Genomic DNA, 18,801 nt, shown 5'->3' on the forward strand with positions numbered 1-18,801 from the left:
AATGACCCGTTTTCATGTACAGATCCGAGTTTGCGGACAGAGGGGTGTTCAACACATTCCTACGGCAAAAGGAGAGGAGCCCTTTTTCCATCTCTTGTTTCAAGTCTGGCTTGACCATTGTCTGATGCTGCTTAGTGAAAGCCGGGCCCTGGGCAGGGAAGGGAATACTCTAACAAGTGGCTTGTTAGTGAGGAATGTCCTGCAGTAAGTACGGAGCAGCCTTGTCACTTCTCAGCCAATCCTCCGAGGACAATAAGGAAGGAGGACAAAGTGAGTGCAGCCCTCCTGGGCCTCCCCTTAAGAGTTTAAAAGCAAAATATTGATTTTGAGTTACCCTGCTTCAACTCAGCTTCACTCTCCTGATATTTTTATTCCCTTGTAGGTTTCTGACTGCATTTGTTTTTTAAACAAATCACTGGTGAAATTGTGGTGTGTCCATGTAAGATTCCTGGGCCTAAAAATATGGTCAATTGACACCTTGAAGGTTTCCAGGCAACTCTAACCATTTGTGACATCTCTAGCTGCATCTCCAGTATGTTCAAAACAGATGAAGTGAATGAATTGATTTTAGCTGCATAAAACCCTTGACAAAAATCTCTTTGTGGCCATCCAGTTAGTCTCTTAATGATTAGTAGAGTATTTGCTTATGCCATGAACTTGATCCTTCCCACCTCTCTGTTTTTCAGCTATCTCTGCTGTGGGTTCCAGGCTCCTCAATGCACTGCAGTTGCCTTTCCCAGAGCTGGAGTAAGAGCCAGTGAAACAGTGCTGGACCTACAGCCCACAATATCATCAGTTCAGACCTGGGCACTATATATGCCAAATGTACCATATGAACAACACTCAATGGTGGCAACCTTTTTAGGTGCTTTAAATTACTGTCAGACCCAAACTGCCTAATAAAATCAGCAGATTTGTGTAACTTGATTCAAAGTCCCAGCAAAGTCAAAATGATTTTTCAACTTTCTTAAGGAGATAGTGGATAGAACAACCCAGCAAAAACATTTTCCTTTGTCCCCAGAAAAAAAAAAATTAACATTTTCCTGTGATGCAGTAGGCCTACATGCAGTAGGCCAGGAATAAATTAAGTGCAGAATCTCAGCTCCTTTAATCAAATAATTTGATGTTTGTGTGTGGTCGAAACGAAATTCTTTTGAAGACATATGGCCTTTTCACTCTATGCTATTTTGGATCAAGTTCCATTGTATTAACAAACTTATCTGTAAGTTGTTGATGAGGTTGATTGTTTTGTGTTTTTAAAGGTGCCTCCAACCCTGGGGATTCAGGCTAGTCCAAGCACAAGGCAGAGTAACCACCCATGATAAGAAACAACACACAATAATTGCAGTGCTTAACATTTGGTGTCTCAGCTCCCTCTGACAAAAATGGAAGAATGAATCAGAGACAGGAACTGGATACACTGCTGGAAGGGCTGGAGTGCTGATAATAACCCATCTTTCAAGGAGTGCAAGATATTACTGATTAACTACAGAAATATTTATCTGAATTCAAGAAAACCAGCAAACACTTATTTTGGCAGTAAGAGTGTGCAGCGAGATGTGAGCAGGACACCGAGGTCTGGCTTTGGCAAAGTATTGAGTACATCCTGTAGAATTATGCCTTTACCTGGTGTCTTTGGCTGGCTAAACTTGTAACCACCTCCTAATGCCTCTAACCTGGCTTCTCTGCAACACAAGCCATGGGATTTCTTAGTCATAAAGAATAGGCATAAAGCACAGGCTTTTTGTTTTAGCAAGAGCATTTTATAGAGGAAAACATCAGATCTGAAGGAAGAGTGCCTGGTAAATTGATCTTCTAACATTAAAGTAAATAAATAAAATCCACAAAGCTGCTTCACTAAAATATGTTTAATCAGAGGAGATGAGGTGATGCAACTGAGCTGGTCTCTGCCATCAGCAGGAAGATATCCTGTTCCCTTCCCCTCATCCCTTCTCCACCTGCCCAGTCTTCTCAGACCCTGCTGTGATTCAACTCGGCAGAATGTTAACACAGAGTAAATCATAATTCTCTTGTGAATGGCAACAGGAAAATCACGTGGAGGATTCTCCATGAGCTGAGTGAATTAAAGTAAAGGGCCACATGAACATGAACAACCAGGAGTTCAGTGTGGGAAGGAGTCTTCGAGACAAAAGCAGAGAAAGGGAGAAGCAGGGCATAAGAGGAATGGGGTCACCACTTGAGACAGAAATTCATCAACTTCAGCTCTTTTGGGGCTTCATTTTCGGGGAAAAAAAGGGTACTTGTGTAATGTACAGAAACACACTGGAACTTATATGTTCTACAGGTAGCGATACCACTATGAAAAGGCTACATCCTCTCCCACTGTCCATGATGTCCATATTCCTGTTTCCTGATTTCATGAAAGTAGGCAAGAGCTTGGTCTCTGCATATTGCAGGTGTGAAGCTGTTGGCTGAGATCCAGCATGGGATGAGAGCTGCTGGAGGCTTTGCTATGCTCACAATGATACAACACTGTTCTCCTGTGCTGTGGCTGTCCCATGGCATATGGGGATATGTGGGCTGTGTGACACTGGTGCATGACCACCTGGCCACCTGAAGGAGCCTTTCTAGATGTGTTGGGAGCGAGACGAACAGCAGCCATCCAAAGATGCAGCATCTGATTCATTCTGCATTGAAGAGCTGAGACCAGATTCCCACTGGCCTGTTAGCACTGGCTCAGGCTAGGGAGGACCTGGCACCAGTTCCAGTCAGGTAAAAACTTTACCTGAGAGCAAGAAATGACACTGCAGCATACAGGTAAAATGTGTGTGGCTGCTGCAGGTGGGGATGGAGGAAGGGAGAGGCCTTAAAACCCATAGGTTTATCCTGCCACCTGGCACATCACCCACACCTTCACCTCTGGCCTGAGGGTTGCAGCATCCTGCCCCAGGTTTCTGGCTGCTCTCTGGTGCGTACCTGGCTTCACATGGAGCCGTTCTGAATTGCAGTTGTTGGGAGCTGCCACACCAGCCAGCAGCATGCTGAAAAGCATCATCTGAGATGTCTTGGCTTTTGCAGCATAAGCTTGTTTTAAAAAGCTGTGATCATGTCAGCAAACAGCCCATCACTTCCCCCCACCCTCCCGCTGAAACTGTGGTGCACCCCATGCTGACTACCCGGCACTAGCAGCAGCATTTCCTCCAGCTGCTCATGTCCATGTTTCAGGACAGTCCCAGGAAGTCCAGCTCTCCCCTTAGCCTTGTGTGGACGGAGTGGGGGTCCAGAGCAGCTGAAGTCAAGGAGAAGCATCTCAGCTTAATACAGCAGAGCTCTTTGGGTTTGGGAACAGGCATTGGAGTCTGGGCCAGGCAGGATGGGAGGGGGGCAGGTGTTGGGATTTCCTTTCAAGCTGTGCCAATTGACTTCTGAGGCTTTTCCTCTCCTGAGCCAGCCAAAGTGAGTTGAGGCAAATCTGCTGAGCGATTGCTGCTTCCTGCCCCTTGTGCTGGCACCAGGGAGCAGAGGGATGGGGACGGGGCAGCCAGAGCTCAGGGGACATTTCCTCCCTGTTTGTCTGCATGGAGAAGACCCTTCACACACCCACAAGAGCAAGAAGGAAGCTGAAGAGCAGCTGTTTCTGTTCATTTGTGGGTTTCTGGCAGAGCATCTGTTTGGGAATTGCAAAGCAGAGTTTCCTCTCTGATTCCTGCCCTGTTGTGAGGGAGGGATGAGTTGGAGGAAGCTGCAAGCAAAAGTGTGGCAGAGAGAAAGAGGCTAGTGCTGCCTGCTGATGCTTTTTTGAGGACTTCACTCTAACACCTTTCTGCAGCTGAGTGGAGCATGTGCAGGCAAATCACAAGCTCTCACTCAGGCTCAGCCAATCTGCCAGGGTGGAGGTGCTGGCTCTCTCAAGAAGGGCATCAGTAGAGCAGTGAAATCCCGCCCTGGTGATGCTTTCCTCTGCCCCAGTTACTGATGCAGTGGGTGTCATGGGAGATTTCTTCTTGGGGTTTTGGTTTTCCCATCAGTGGCACCCATCCCTGGGTTTTGAGTGAGGAATGAGTAATGCAGCCATCGTGCTTCCCCACAGGACAGGGTGCCTAGGAGGTAATGCTGCTGGCAGATGGCAGTGCTCAGCTGCACAGGGAATTGGTGGAAAACAGTGCAAGGCAGAGATAGGAGGTCATGACTATGGTAAAAATTAGGGCTTAATAAAGTTGCAGGAAAACATTTAGCAGCTAACGTGCCCTGGCTACAAAGACACGGATCTCTCCTCGGGCTATGAGGGCTAAACATGAAAAAAAACTTGACAAAGTAATTTCAGAGTTGGCTCTGGTTTTACTTGTTGGGCACTTGACTGGTCAACAACCCAACCCATTGGTCTTCAAACATGGTAGTATCTCACAAGCATTTATTCCAAAGAAGAAAATGTTATTCCAAGCCTCCAATTTAAATATACAGAAATCCAGATGGGAGAAGTGTTAATTTGAATTTACACATATAATATCATAGCCTGTAGGAGTTAAGGAGAAGGTAGGAAAATAAACATGTGCTTTTTTCCTCCTAAATAAACTACATGACCTAGAGTTTGGGGTTTTTTAATGCTGTATTCCAACCACCATCACTTTAACTACTTCTGAAAAACATATTTAGCTATAAGAGGAGTGTTTAGTAAGATTTGTCCCTATTTCAGTGTTAAGAAGGACAAATTATTTACCTTACCAAGACAGGTAAGATAGCCAAACTCAACCTATGACTATTTCTGCGCCTGTTCACTGGAATGTAGCATAACTGATTTCTAATATTACACATTTTCAATTCCAGAGCGTCAGCACTGGTGGCCAAACCCCGCTCATGTGGCTGGTGCAACAAGAGCCAGAATAATAGCAGGAAAAGACTGAGATGTAGGTGCTCGGTTATTTAGAACTGCTAGTGGCCTTTGTGCTTTCAGAAGATGTTAAAGGTGAGTTGCTCCCAGTCCAGGCGCCATCTGCTCTGCTTTTTCCTCCAGCGGAAGTTTAAAGTGTTGAGACCATAAAAAGCTGGTTCTGTACCCTGGGGTGCTTCAGTGCTGGCTGCAGGAAACCCAGCAGGATATGGACCACCACCAGATAGGCCAGCTCCCTGGATGTGATGTGCTGAGAGGCTGATGGGGCAATGCATGGGTACCGGCAGTTGTTGGATATCAGGGCCTGTCTCAGCATGCAGCCACCCTAGCCATCCCTACACAGCAGGGACATACAGACAATGCAGCTCACAGGACATCAGGACACAGATCCAGAGCACTTCTGGGAAGGTGGGAAGTAGGTTTGAGCCTGGGTGCTGGGACAGACCGGTGCTGGCTCAACACCACTCAGGTCAATAGTAAGGATTCTAAGTAATAGTAAGTAACACCACAGACTTGCCCACACTGAAAACTCAAAAGTAGGAAAGGTAAAGCTGGAGTGCTGGGGGTGGGTGCTGCTGAGGCAGCAAGGGCCAGAGGGGTTGGGATGGGGTTCTGTGGAGAAACACAGTGGCTAAACTTAGCAGAGGTGTTTCAACCCTGGTGAATCTCTGAGGCGTTCACATGAGTCACAACTAGGGAGAGTTGTTCTCATTGCTGTTGGGAAATATGATGGGGGGAAAACTTGTAATTTTTTTTTTCATTTAGTCACTGGTTTATTTTCTTATGAATGATAGTAACAGTTCAACCTGAAAAGCTGATGTAATTGTGAAATTTTTTTCCAGCTGTCACAGTTCAAATACCCCTGTGGGTATGCTCTAAAGCGGACTGCCTTAAAAGCAGTTTGGCTACACCTAATGCTTTTATATAATCTTTTTGTTTAACTCAATTTTCATAGTGGTATTATGGTAAGCATTTTTTGGTGCTTCTTGTTACAAACATAATTTCCACCTCTTTTTTTTATAACAGTTTGCAACTTCTATTAAGTCAGAATTTCCTAAAGCAACAAGCTATGGCAAGTCAAATATTCAATCAGGATTTAATAGACATCACCATGGCCCTCTTTCCTTTGAAGGTTGTTCACCTGTGCCTTTCAGAGATTCACTACAGCAGAGTTGAGCACATCTTCTAATTCACAAAGCTTTAAATGTTTTCTGTGGAAACCGCAACATATTCTTGAAAAAATAATATATGTTGTTGAAGCTCTTGCAGTTTTACAGAAGATAATATATGGCTGAACATACTTTCCTCAGTCAGCTTTTGGGGGTGCTTTATATGTATCAGTTGAAAACTGTTGATGCTTAGTAAGATAGGCTCTGCATTAGGATAAAGAGTTTCACACAGATCTGTCACTAGCTGAATAAAGAGACTGAGGCAAATTTCATTTGAGTAGCACTACAGAATCTGCATCTTCACAGAGAAATAAGAAGTCTTTGGCAGACTCACACGTACTTGGAAGGAGAGGTTGGGTAATGGGGAACAAATTCAAAGACAAGTTTGGCAAAGCCTTTGCTCAGGTAATGGACACAAAGTCCAGTTATAGAAGTTTGCAAGACTCTGGTTTCAACATGCTTTAGGGGTCATAGGCGTTCATGGGGTCACCTCGCCCCTCTGCCATGGGTTCTGGCCCCTGCAGCACAGCATGCAATCCCTAGCACAACCACATGGGGATCTAGGCTATGAGCATGAATTTAAAGCACTGATTTAGGTCTGTGGCTGACAATGAGATCCCACCAATGGTTGGACCAGCCTACCTGACCAGGCCACAGCTGGGAGTAGTAGGAGTGATGAAAAGGGCATGCCCCAAAGCAAAATGCTGTGAACCTGCAGCAGCCTGAGCTGCTTTATGCTAACCAAGCATAGTAAATCATCATTCTAGCTCTTAGCCATATCAGATACCACTAGATTACACTTTGGTGAGGAAGACAGAAAGTGCAACTAGGCGTGATCTGCCACTGCGTATTACTATTCTGAACTGGCAGATATTTTACTCTGGGTTTTATGCAAGTGAATATAGAGGAAGGCAGGCAGTGGAGAGCTGTTTCAGAGAGGTGTAATTGCCTCTGTCCTGGGTGTTTGAGATCAAATCTGGGGAGAGAAACCAATGCTGGCTGTTTTAACTCTCTTGTTGCTGCTCTGCTTGGAGGTGGGTGGTCTGACAGTGTTACTGCTGCAGCCCCTGCCATAAATACAGATGCGCTGTGGCCAGACCAGCTGCCAGACTGCAGGATCAAGGGTGCAACACTTTCAAGAAAATCGTCATTTATCTGCATATGCCTTAAAATGCTACAGTGGCCCAGGAGCTGCAAGCCCATCAGACCATGGTTCAACAGGTCTGGCTTTAAGGCTCTTAGTACTAAATCAGAAGTGCTGTGGTTGTGGGCCTCAGGTTGTTGGTCAGTAAACTCATGCCTGGGCTCAGATTTCTTCAAAACATGGCAACAAGTTGACTCTGCACCAGCAGCCTTTGCCCTGAGCTGCCTCCTCGCCTGCAGAAGGCTAAAACTCCGATGGATGTGTGGACCAATTTGACAGAAATGTGACCACATGCCTGAACCTAAACTGGGTCAGAGGAGCACCACAGGTGCTTGAGCAGTGCACAAATCTATCTCTGCTGAGCACAGAGCCCCGGCCCTGGGTGCTGAAGGCAGGCACCAGGCAACAACCAGGCCAACCTGCCCCTGCTCATCTGCCAGGGATGGTTCAACAGGATATCTGCGAGACCAGTGGAGTAAGTTTCTACCCCACAGTTTTGGTTTTGTTCCTGGAATGATGCTTGTTGGCTTCATTGTGCTGATGAAGCTGTTGGTAAGATTGCACTAATCACCAAATGAAAAAAATCAAGGTTAAAAGCACACTCTTTTGGGAGGAGGTAATTATTAAGTAGAACTACCCTCAAAGCTTGATTTACAGCCCAGACTTCCAAATGTTCGTACAGACTGAGGGACAGAGACCTGAGCCATAGGAGTAGGCAGGCAGCCACCAGAGAACTGGAGACTTCATGGTCAATAAGGGCAACACCTGGTAGAACTGCAACCAGAGCCACTGCTGCTTGCAATAGTTGATCTCTGCCTGGCACACTGCTCTTGGACTGTGGGCCTTTCATGTGATTCAGGATCAGGTTCTTGTGCATACTTCATACTCTTCATCCGAGCTACATGTACCACTTTGACTCCTTCTCCCATGGGACAGGGTTTTATTGGCTTGCAGATTGCATTTGCTCTAACAGATTTCTTCCATGCAAATCAAAAAGTTGAGAGGAAGATAGGGTGATGAATATGCTAAGCATGGAAAAAGCAGTATCATATTATGGTTATGTTTGCATGCATTTAAAACAGAAAACAATCAAATATGAATATCGCAGAATCAGACCCCAGCAGTTCTGCATTGCAACAGGAGAACAAAGATGCACTGCTGCAGGATTTAAAGTTCTACTGAAAATAAGTGATTGTGGCTTAAAATCTTAATTGGAAATAAATGCCTATGTTCTGTAAATTGTTTATGAAAAGAAGAAGTTGTTTCCTGTATTTCAAGCATTTCTGCCTTGCTGGCAATTCCTTCTTTAGGATGCTAAGGAAGGCATTGTGTTATATGGTCAGGTGAGAGGACACAGGGAGGTAGAAATTTCAAAATAAAACTGCAGGAAAGGTTAGAAAAATGTTGTGTTTAGTAATTCTGACAAGTCAGTAAATAACAGCATATTCAAAGTCACAAGGGTTTAACCCTTTTGTCAGCACAGGGTTTCCACATTTCTCAGTACCCAGCTCTGAACTACAAATATGGGAATCTATTCCCTTCTTTATTCATCACTGTGCCCCTGGATTATAGTTCAGCTGGAATATCCTCCCAGTTTTGATGGAACTGAAGGTGGTTTACCTCAGTATGTCCCCCTATAAAAAATGGATAGCAATAATCAGAGGGTCCCCTGCTGCCCAAATCCTGCTTCACTAAAATGTGAGCAAGAGGGAGCGGGGCTCATCTGCAAAGCAACCTTGGTGTGATGCTCTGAGCATCCCACTTGGGCCACCCTCCTGGGGCAGGCTAAGGGAGAGCCAGGCTTGAAACTGGGGAGAGAGGCAGCAGCCTGCTGAGCCCAGGCAGCTGAGTGCATGATTGCAGGCAGCCGGGGGCCTGGGCTAAGGGAAGCTGCTGGGCCATGAGGAGTTAAGTTAAGGCTGAGGGCTGCTTCTGTTCATCTTGGTGCCTGAACTCCTCCACAGAGCCATAGCGGAAATGATGATTTCCACCTTGCTGACTTGCTGTAGCCATGGTTGTCACGACTTTTTCTCCCACCTTTTCCTTACTATGCCTTCTTCTCAGCCTTTCAGAATTTCTGAAGGAAAAGTAAAAGAAGGCTTTTAAAAATCACATCTCAAAATGCAGCTTCCATTTTGATCTTTCTTTGGTATCAGTGGTTCTCTTCTACACCATGTGCCTCACCAGGAAACCCAGTTCTGCATTGTCACATGATTCATATGTGTTTTGTATCTTTTTTCAGAAATACATTTTCATTCATTAAAATTAATTCCTGCAATCATTAAATCACCAAAATGAAATTAAATAATATGGTACCTACAAAATGTAGCAGCCTGGCCTTCTCTTCCTGTGGCCTCTCAAAGAGAGGTGTGCAAAAAAAAGGTGTGCTTTCTCTTTTCTGTTTAATATTTTCCTCAACAAATGCCTAATCATTTATTTTCATGAAGCTAACTCTCTTCTTGCATTTGTTAACCAATTTAATTGTTTTTTCCTAGGTGATTCCTAGCACATCAAAACTGATAGTAAAACTAGACTTTAGCAGGAGTTTTGTCTTAATAGGAACTTAAAGGATTTTGGCTATCCTATTGAAAGAGAGCCTGTAGATATTTGTGTGTGTGTCTGTCTGCATGTACATTGTGGATACATATGTGTGTGTGTGTGTGCGTATACAAAAATATCTGTGAAAATGCATAATTTCTTGGCTGTCATCCTAACCTTTGGGTGCTGGGATCTGGATATTCAGTGTGCTTAGCAGCACTTTTTAATGAAGAGGTGTTTTCTCCCTTGGAGCTGTCATTCTCTGCCACATCACAGACTCTTTCAGACAGAAAAATAATTGGCCACTTTCTCTGGAATCGGGGAGCCCCAGGGACCGGCGGAGTGCTCAGCGAACCGGGACAGCGACTCACAGTGGTGCCCACTGGTGTTCCCCCAGCGGGTGCTGATGCTGCCCTCGGGGGCACCACCCACCCACAGCACCTCAGTGAGGGCTGGTCGACGGTGAAATGTGACAGGCAAGACCCAAAACCTCAGGAGGAGAAAGGTGAAACAAAATGGACAATTACTTCCAGAGCTGTTCTGCTACCAGATGGAAATGCAGGCTTGTTTTGCTCTTTTTTTTTTCTGAAACCTGTGTAATGGCTGCCTGGTGGGACAGTTTTCCATGCTTGCAGCAGGATTTTTTATTATTTTGTTAAAATGTGGATTTTTAACAGCATTTATTCTACTCGGGGTCTGCCAACATTCACCTTTCATCAAATATTCCCCAGAGTTGTCAGTATTCAGAGACAGGCAATGCACCAAAAATCCGTCCCTTAGAACCTCTCATCTACTACACCCCACGTAGAGAAGTGATTAAATAAATGGCCAAGGCTGGATACTAAGAGCACTTCCCTTGCTGGAGCATGTCAGTATCCCAATCCAATCAATGTCTCAAGCGCAAACAAAACACAGCTTAACCTGCTCTGCGAAGTTCCCTGAGTCCGGCTCTGCCACTTCCTAATCACTGCTCACTGTCCTGACTGCTCCTGTTACCTCAGCACAGTCTGTGACCCTGGGGCGTCCCACTCTTTTTTCCAAGGGTCGGTGACTGCAGGAGGAGTGGCCCGTGCTCTGCTCAGCTGGTGGCCATCTGCCCCGCGGGTGAAAAGCCCCTGCTCTCGTAGCTTCTTGGGCCAAAGGAAAAGCGTGTCCTTTGCCTTTCTGTGATACCTCACAGGCCGACTGCTTATCTCTGACTCACTCTCACGTGTCATTTAGGAGAAAAGACTGGGAAGAGATCTGGAGGAGAAGCAGAGGCAGGGATTCCTCTCAGGAGCAAAGCACATCCATAGCCTTAGGAAGACATCCACAGGATGGAAGTCTACGGCCCCTATCATCATCCCTAGGCTCTGTATTTTACCTGCCCCGTTGTTCCACAGCTGTCATACCCTACGCCTTAGGCTATATATAAGGGAAATTGGAAGGTGGGATGTTAGCCTGAGTAGGGCTGAATAACGTGTAAACTAGGCAGAAATGTTGCCATGATAACATTGTGTTTACCAAGGCCTCACCACCCTGTGGACATCAGGGTCTGACTGCTCTCACCAAGTTCCTTGCTGCTTTTTAATGCGTCATAATTAAGGGCGCTGTATTTTAATTTAGATCCTTTTCATATCAGTTACATCCTTTTCAATCCATAGCCGTGGGCAACAGGAGAACCAGTTACTGCCTGAGATGTGAATAGTGGAAAAAGGAAAAATAGTAAAAATAAAACAAACAGCAAACCCCGGAAAAACAAAAAAAAACAACATAGAAAAACCAAAAAACAACATAGAAAGAGCACGCATTTGTGATGTGGTTTAACGTTCTTCTGTGACGTTGCTCATTTGTTTATTCTCATCTGTAAAACTCAAATTGTTCAAGCTCAAATTTTCCCCCACTAATGCGCTAGGAATCAATAGAGTCATCAGTGCTAGAAAACACAGTGGTCATACTTCACACTGAACTTATTTGGAGAGAAATGGTGCAGGGGTCACTCACTTCACATTGTCCTTGTGTCACCGGAAAGCAAATTGTGGTGGTTCTGTTGTGAGCGGCGTGGGGGTTTTTTTGTTGCTTGTTTTTTTTGGGTTTGTTGTTTTTTTTGGGGGGGTAGAGGGGGGGGGCAGGCTCGGGGGTGAAGATGTAGGTCACATCTTTTTTATTTCTTCAAAATGGAAGGTAATTCCTTCTGCGCTGTATATTCTAAATCTCAGCTGCTAAACAAACAAAACGGAGGAGGGCAATTCTGCACTACTAGTAGCAATGGCAGAAACTCTTCTGCCCGGAGTGAGGAGGTATCTCACCGGGGTGTCCACAGCCGTTTCCTCCTTAGCTAATGTTTTTCTGATGGAGGTTGTTTTGATGGCTTTTTTTTTTGCTTTCTTTCGGGCCATTTAAGCAGAGCGAGGCGGCCAACCCCATCCCCCCCCGCCCCAGGACCCCCCGGACTCCGCGCTCCGGCGGGCGCAGGCTCCGCAGGTGTGGACACCTTTGAAACTGCCGCTCCTGCCACCGGGATTCCCAGCTGAAATTCACGTGGCAAAGAAAGTGCCCATTTGCTTCAATTATTTTCTAACGACTCCGCTCGCTTTTGCCTTTGGTCTTGCCGGTACCCAGATGGGTAATTTTGGAGCTATTTGCGTGCATGCACTTGTTTTGAAGGCGCAGAGGTCTGTGAGCTCAGGTACTTACAAACGCTTAGTGGGAATTAACAACTGAAAGGGGAGCCCTAAGCACTCTGACCCAGGATCACTGCGGCACCCGGATTTCAAAGCTCCCGCCGTTAATCCGGCAGGATCGCCCTCCGGATCTCGCGCTGGCAGTGGGGATGGGGATGGGGATGGGGATGGGGATGCGGATGCGGATGCGGATGCCATGCCTGCCTGCCCGCCGGGGCTCGTCGCGGAGCCGCAGCAAGTTCTGCCGGGACTCCCCGCGGCAGCTGTGGGGGGCGAGGTGTGCCCAGTCGTTCCGCAGGTCGGAAGATTTGGCAGAGATGTTTCGAAAATGGTTAAAAGAGCGGGGACAGGGGCGGAGGCCAGCATGTCCCCTCCTCCCCCTCCACCATTACCCCCAGCCTGAAACTGCCTGCGGGGCAGCCTGTGAGGAGCTGGCCTTGGGCAGCGCTCCCGGCCGGGATCGCTCCCCGCCGCCCACGGCCCGACCCGCCCCGTCCCGGCGGCTGCTGCCGGCCCTCGCAACCGGGGAGCGCCTGGGGACAGCGGTGCGGGGCTGGAGCTGCCCCGTAGGCTCCGCCACGGACCCCGGCCCGCTTGCGGGGGCACCTTCGGGGTACGGTCCCCCGGCGGTCCCTCCTCCGCTGGGCTCCCCTCCCACCCCGGTGACCCCGAGAAAAGGTGCGGACCGGCTGGAAGGGAAGATGCCGGCTCCATCCCGCCCCCGGTAGCAGTGGGATGCTGGTGGGAACTGGGGCGGGCAGCTAGCAAGCATGAACCCTCCCTGGGAGGGGAACCCTACAGCTATCTTCTCACCTTCCCAGAGAGTACATATGTCGTCCCCGTTCTGCTTTCTGCTTATTTTTATGGTGGACTCGCCCGTCACCGCAGCTATTTAATATGTGGTTCCCTGCTAGGCCTTGCTATTTGATTGCTGTCACAAATAATACCAGGTGAAATTCCTCATTGTTTCTGCAATTACACTGTAGCCCATTGCTACTCGCTTTTTCAGCCCCTCGAGTTAATTGTTTTCCCTCTGTATGCCTCATACCAAACACACAGAGAGCAAACAAAATCCCAAACCTTCCAAAACTCTTATTTCTCAGCTATTATGTTATCAGCAGGAAATATTTCATAGCTCTGACATCATAAGCCCTGAGCAGCATGAAGTTTATCAGGGCCTTCACATGATGAAATTGTACTTTTTAAAGTGAGAAAATAAAAAAGCAGAACATCTTTCTACTGGATTTGAGCTGCTAATTTTGATTATTGTGATTGCTGAATCCAGGCTTTTTTAATACTCATTTCTTATACAAGGCAGGAGAAGTAAGCCAAAATTAGCTCTTTAAAACTGTCTGTAACAGATCTGTAAATACAAATAGGATCAAACTGCCCAGATCTGTGGCTGTTACACCCATGACATGGATCTTGTTATGTTCTCACATCTCTATTATGTGACTGTCAGGATGGTTATGGGCACAAATCTATACGTGATTAAGCAATGTTGCTTTAAAGCCAGAGAAAAAGTGTTAGGCATCCCTTACTAAGCTTAGTGAAGGGTGGAAAAGCAAGCATTTAAGAAGAGCTGTTTGAAGATCCCTATGCATAAATAATCATAGAATTGTTTAGAGGAAAAGACCTCTAAGATCATGTAGTCCAGCCGCCAACCCAGCACTGCCAAGTCCGTCGCTAAACTGTGTTCCCAAGTGACACATCTATACATTATTTAAATCCCTCCAGGAGTGGTGACTCAACCACTTCCTGGGCAGCCTGTTCCAATGCTTGACAACACTTCCAGTGAAGAAATTATTCATAATATCCTAATTAAGCATCCTCTGGCACAACTTGAGACCATTTCCTCTTGTCCTGTTGCTTGTTACCTGAGAGAAGAGCCTGACCCCCACCTTGACACAACCTCCTTTCAGGCAGTTTTAGACAACAGTATGGTCCCCTCTAATAACCCCAACTACCTCATCTGCTCTGCATGAATTTTGCTCCAGACCCTTCACCAGCTTTTTTGCCCTTCTCTGGACTGGCTCCAGCACCTCAATGTCTTTTTTGCAGTGAGGGGACCAAAACTGAACACAGGGCTCAAGATGTGCCCTCGCCAGTGCTGAGCACAGGGGGATCATCACTGCCCTGGTCCTGCTGGCCACACTATTGCTGATACAGGCCGGGATGCCATTGGCCACCTGGGGACACTGCTGGCTTCTGTTCAGCTGCTGATGACCAGCACTCCCAGGTCCTTTTTTGCTCATCTGCTTTCCATCTTCTCAGCCATTCTTCCTCAAGCCTGCAATGTTCAATGGGGTTGTAGTGACGCAAGTGCAGCACCCAGCACTTCACCTTGTTGAACCTCATTGTTTGCCTTGGACTACCGTCCAGCCTGGCCAGGTCCCTCTGCAGAGCCTTTGCGCCCTCCAGCAGGTCAACACTGCTGCCCAACTTGGTGTTGTCCATGAACTGGCTGAGGGTGCACTCGATCCCCTCATCCAGATCATTAATAAAGGTATTAAATAGGCCTGGCCCCAACACTGATCCCTGGGGAGCACCACTTGTGACCAGCTGCCAACTGGATGTAACTCATATCACCACCATTCTCTAGGCCTGGCCAACCAGATGGTTTTTCACCCAGCAAAGTGTGCACCTGCCCAAGCCATGAGCCATATTAAAAATGTGACATGCTAGTCATGGGTATGCTTGTGATCCTAATTTCAGTCTCTTTCTTTCACTAAGTTTCTACAATTCCATTTGGAGCAAGGAAAGTCACCTGGAAGCTTATGACAATTTAATACTTTTCCCATCTCCCTTGCTATAGATCTCCCAAATATTTGTCAAAATGACAAAGGCATTCACTTTACAAAAAAATACATTTTCTCAAACACACTTTCTTTTTCCTTCTTTAGCCAATAGGGTGCCATAGGCCCAACGATAGAAAGTTGTGTGGCCTTACCTAGCAAAATTAGCCATTGCCATAAATTCTCTTCAAGCATTGTATATGTTTTACTTAGTCTGTCCATACACTGCCATATTTTACCAATTAGGATCAGACCTTGAATATTTTTTACTAACCATTGCATTTCCATTTAATTTAAAATTAGAGCTAAAGATTTTTATGTGGTGTTTTTTTGGTTTTTTTTTTTTTTGAAGGAGGAGAAAGGAAGTGACCAGTGAAGTTGCTTTGAATACCACTTTATTTTCAAATACTGAGTTGTTTCTTCCAGGTCCTGATTCATTGACTCTTGTCTGTTCTTTCTGTTTTGTATACCTTGGCTGGAAAGGGCTATTCTTTACTTTCTCATTTTTATAAATTAGCCTTGCCCTTATTATGGGGTTTGTGCCCATATGGCCATTTAAAATAAATGTGTATGTCTGTATGCTGCCTTTCTAAAGAAAGTGGCAGCTAAATTGAATCATTACCAAAGGGTAAAATTGCTGTTAATGTGACACCTTTCCTGGTCAATATTAAAGATAATAGTCCTTTGGTTTTGTAGGGCTATTGATTTCCACTATTTAAAGTCTATATATATATGTTTCAACAAGAGTTGACTCTACTTTTTAACCCTTTTGGATTCAAGTTTTCCCAGCCTCAGAGTAGATTTTAAGCTACACTTGTTTCTTCAGGACTGTATATGTCTGCACACTGAAAATCCCACTTGGCATAAACTGAAATGGATTGATGGGGTTTTTTGCAGCTACCGCAGGACTTGTTTTCATCAGAAAATAAAGAGCATTTTCAGTTAATTCAGTCTCCTAACATTCCCATGAAAGAGATGGCCATTGACTGTATGTGACAGATGAAAGTCCCTGGGCACTGAAAGGGTGTAGCTGGCTCCTTCATCAAAACAGCCCCTGAAGTTCAGCGACAAGCTGAAATGCCAAGCCTTGCACAGGCATATTAATACCTCCTTGATTTTTCCAAGTGCTGTAAGGACTCAACAGCCATGAAAAGAAAGGTATCAAGAATTTAAAAGGGAAGCACTAATACTTGACTGGCCACATCTGAAAAATCCCAGCTTTACTGGTTCTAAAAATGACACTGAAACATGGTGAAAGAGTGGAAGTCCCATTTAAAAGTGTCTTCCTTCATTTGTCCAGCCTGATACTCTGTGTGTAAGTTGAAGGGGAAAAAAACATAACCCAACCGAAAAAATTACTGGAAAAATAGAAAGAAAATCTACAGAATCCCTGCATAAGCTGGACATTAAGGTGAAACTATTAAAGCCCTTTGGGAACCAGATGCTAGCAAATTGAAGAGGATACCCAGAAACTTACAGATAGTTTTTAACCAAAATCAAACAAAGAAAAAATTACCTTACTGAAACTATTCAGATGTAGCATTCACAAAATACCTGTCATTCCTGCCATGGTGGCAGCAGAACTTCAGGAAAAGAATACAGCAATGGAATAGTGTGAGAGGTCATTCTAATAACCAACATTTTTAAGGTGTCCATGTAGATCCAGAGGAGTATATGTATCCGGATCCATATTTATAAGGATAAAGGTCATATATGGCTATAAATGGTGATATGTGGATTTCCATATGTACATACACACATATGTAAGTGTGTAACAGCCTGCTAGAATTTATTGTTCCAAATTTCTCCTCTTAGGCCTCCTGAGCAGGGTGCTTCAGCTGAAAGTTTCAGTCCCATGAATCCAAGCAATTTGTTGAAGCAGGGGCTGTTTTCCAATACTCTGACAAGAGAGGAGAGGTTTCAATCCCAGCCCAAAAGCAAAGTATTAAATATTTCAGTCCAGTGTGCCTCTGCTGTAACTTGGGCTGCAGAAAGAAGCTCTTCTGGAACAGCTTTTTTAGAGCCAGAGATGCTCTTTATTTGAATAAACCCCATGAATATACTTGAAAAAAACCCAACGAAACAAGATAATCTGTAACCCTTCAAAGACCTGTTTTCTTTCAAAAACCTTTCCCTTTTTTTTTTTTTTTTTTTTTTTTTTTTTGTGGTTTAGAGGTTATTTTGATAGATTGACAAACCTAGCATGCTCCTTTCTGCTTCAGCAGACTGGTGTTTCTGCAGTGTTATCTTTAAGATAACATCTAAAGGGCTGCGGGACCCATTCAGAAGTCTCCAGTCCCACAGGACTGAAACATCCCCCAACTTCTTGCGGCGATGTTCCCGGCCAGAGCCCGTAGGGCTCCGGGGCAGGGAGTAAGGACGGAGATGGCTTGAAGGGGGCCGGGGGGGCAATCCCCCGGTTGCCCCCTTGATTCCCAGGGAGGGTAGATTTGCAGGCGATAGGAATGACAAATACTGGGTACCAAGAATTTGGTAGGTGACTGTGATACCTTTAATTTGCGGTAGGAGGGAGGGGGCGAATTAATTTGCGGGATGCGGGAGGGGGTGAATGAAGAAGCCCCCAAGTCACCGAGGTTCCCTCCCGCACGGCCACAGCGCCGCTGAAGGTCTCCGGGCAGTCTGGATCGACGGGGGGACAACCCCGACCCTGGCCTCCCCCGCCTCCCCCGCCAGGGCCCCGGCTCGGCGGGAGCTGCGGAGTACGAGGCAGGGAACGAAGCCAGGCTGCTGTTCTCCCGAGCTGAGCTGAAAATAACCCCAAGTCTGGGAAGGATTCATCAATCCTTCATTCGTTAGGGAAAGCTTCATCCCGGGCGTGTTTCGAACCAAAACGGAAGGGTCTCCCTTTCCCGGGACAGCCACAGTTTTTCTGCCCCCCTCTCCGGTGCAATCCGCAGGAAACCTAAGCAACACCGAAAGCTTGTCCACCTTGCTCTGATGAACGCGGGATTAACGGAGTTTTGAGGGGGAAAACCCACAGTAGCCTTGAACTACGCGGCACCCGAAGGAATGTTTTAAATAATGTGACCCTTTCAGTCTATAACAGGTTTTTTTCTAGGTGTGGCTATGGCCAGTCTTTAAATTTTTCTATAGAGTGTTTTTCACTCTATATCTCAGTGATCTTCAAACACTACGGGCAGCCGTTAGCACCTCTCAGCAGAACAATATTAAATATCAGCGATCAAGCGTGATGGATGTGAATAGGGTGGACGAACAAAATTTGCCTCGTTTCCTGCTGCTTTTGCTCTCCCTGTAACTCCTGGTCTGGAGACCATCCCACCAAGAAGAAAACGGATTTGTGTTTTTGGGTGATTTTTAATCTCCAGTCCCAGAGTAGGCTTTTTTTCTTTAATCTCCAGTCCCAGGTTAGGTTGAGAAAACATTAAAAGGACATTGTGTCTCATTTTGTATCCTTCATGCTTCCCTACAGAGACTAAGTACAAGTCATAGCAGAGGGAGACACCTTAACCACTTACCAAAAACACCCACAATCCAGTCTAGGAGAAGTCAGTCATTGCCCCATAGTTCAGAACAATCCTATCAATGGTTGTGGGATTTATTTTTTTAAGTCTGTGGTGAAATACTGCTCTACTTTTTGCTTGTTCATTTCTTGTATAGTGTA

Source organism: Corvus hawaiiensis, chromosome 1 (genome assembly GCF_020740725.1).
Source record: "Corvus hawaiiensis isolate bCorHaw1 chromosome 1, bCorHaw1.pri.cur, whole genome shotgun sequence".
Classification (NCBI taxonomy): domain Eukaryota; kingdom Metazoa; phylum Chordata; class Aves; order Passeriformes; family Corvidae; genus Corvus; species Corvus hawaiiensis.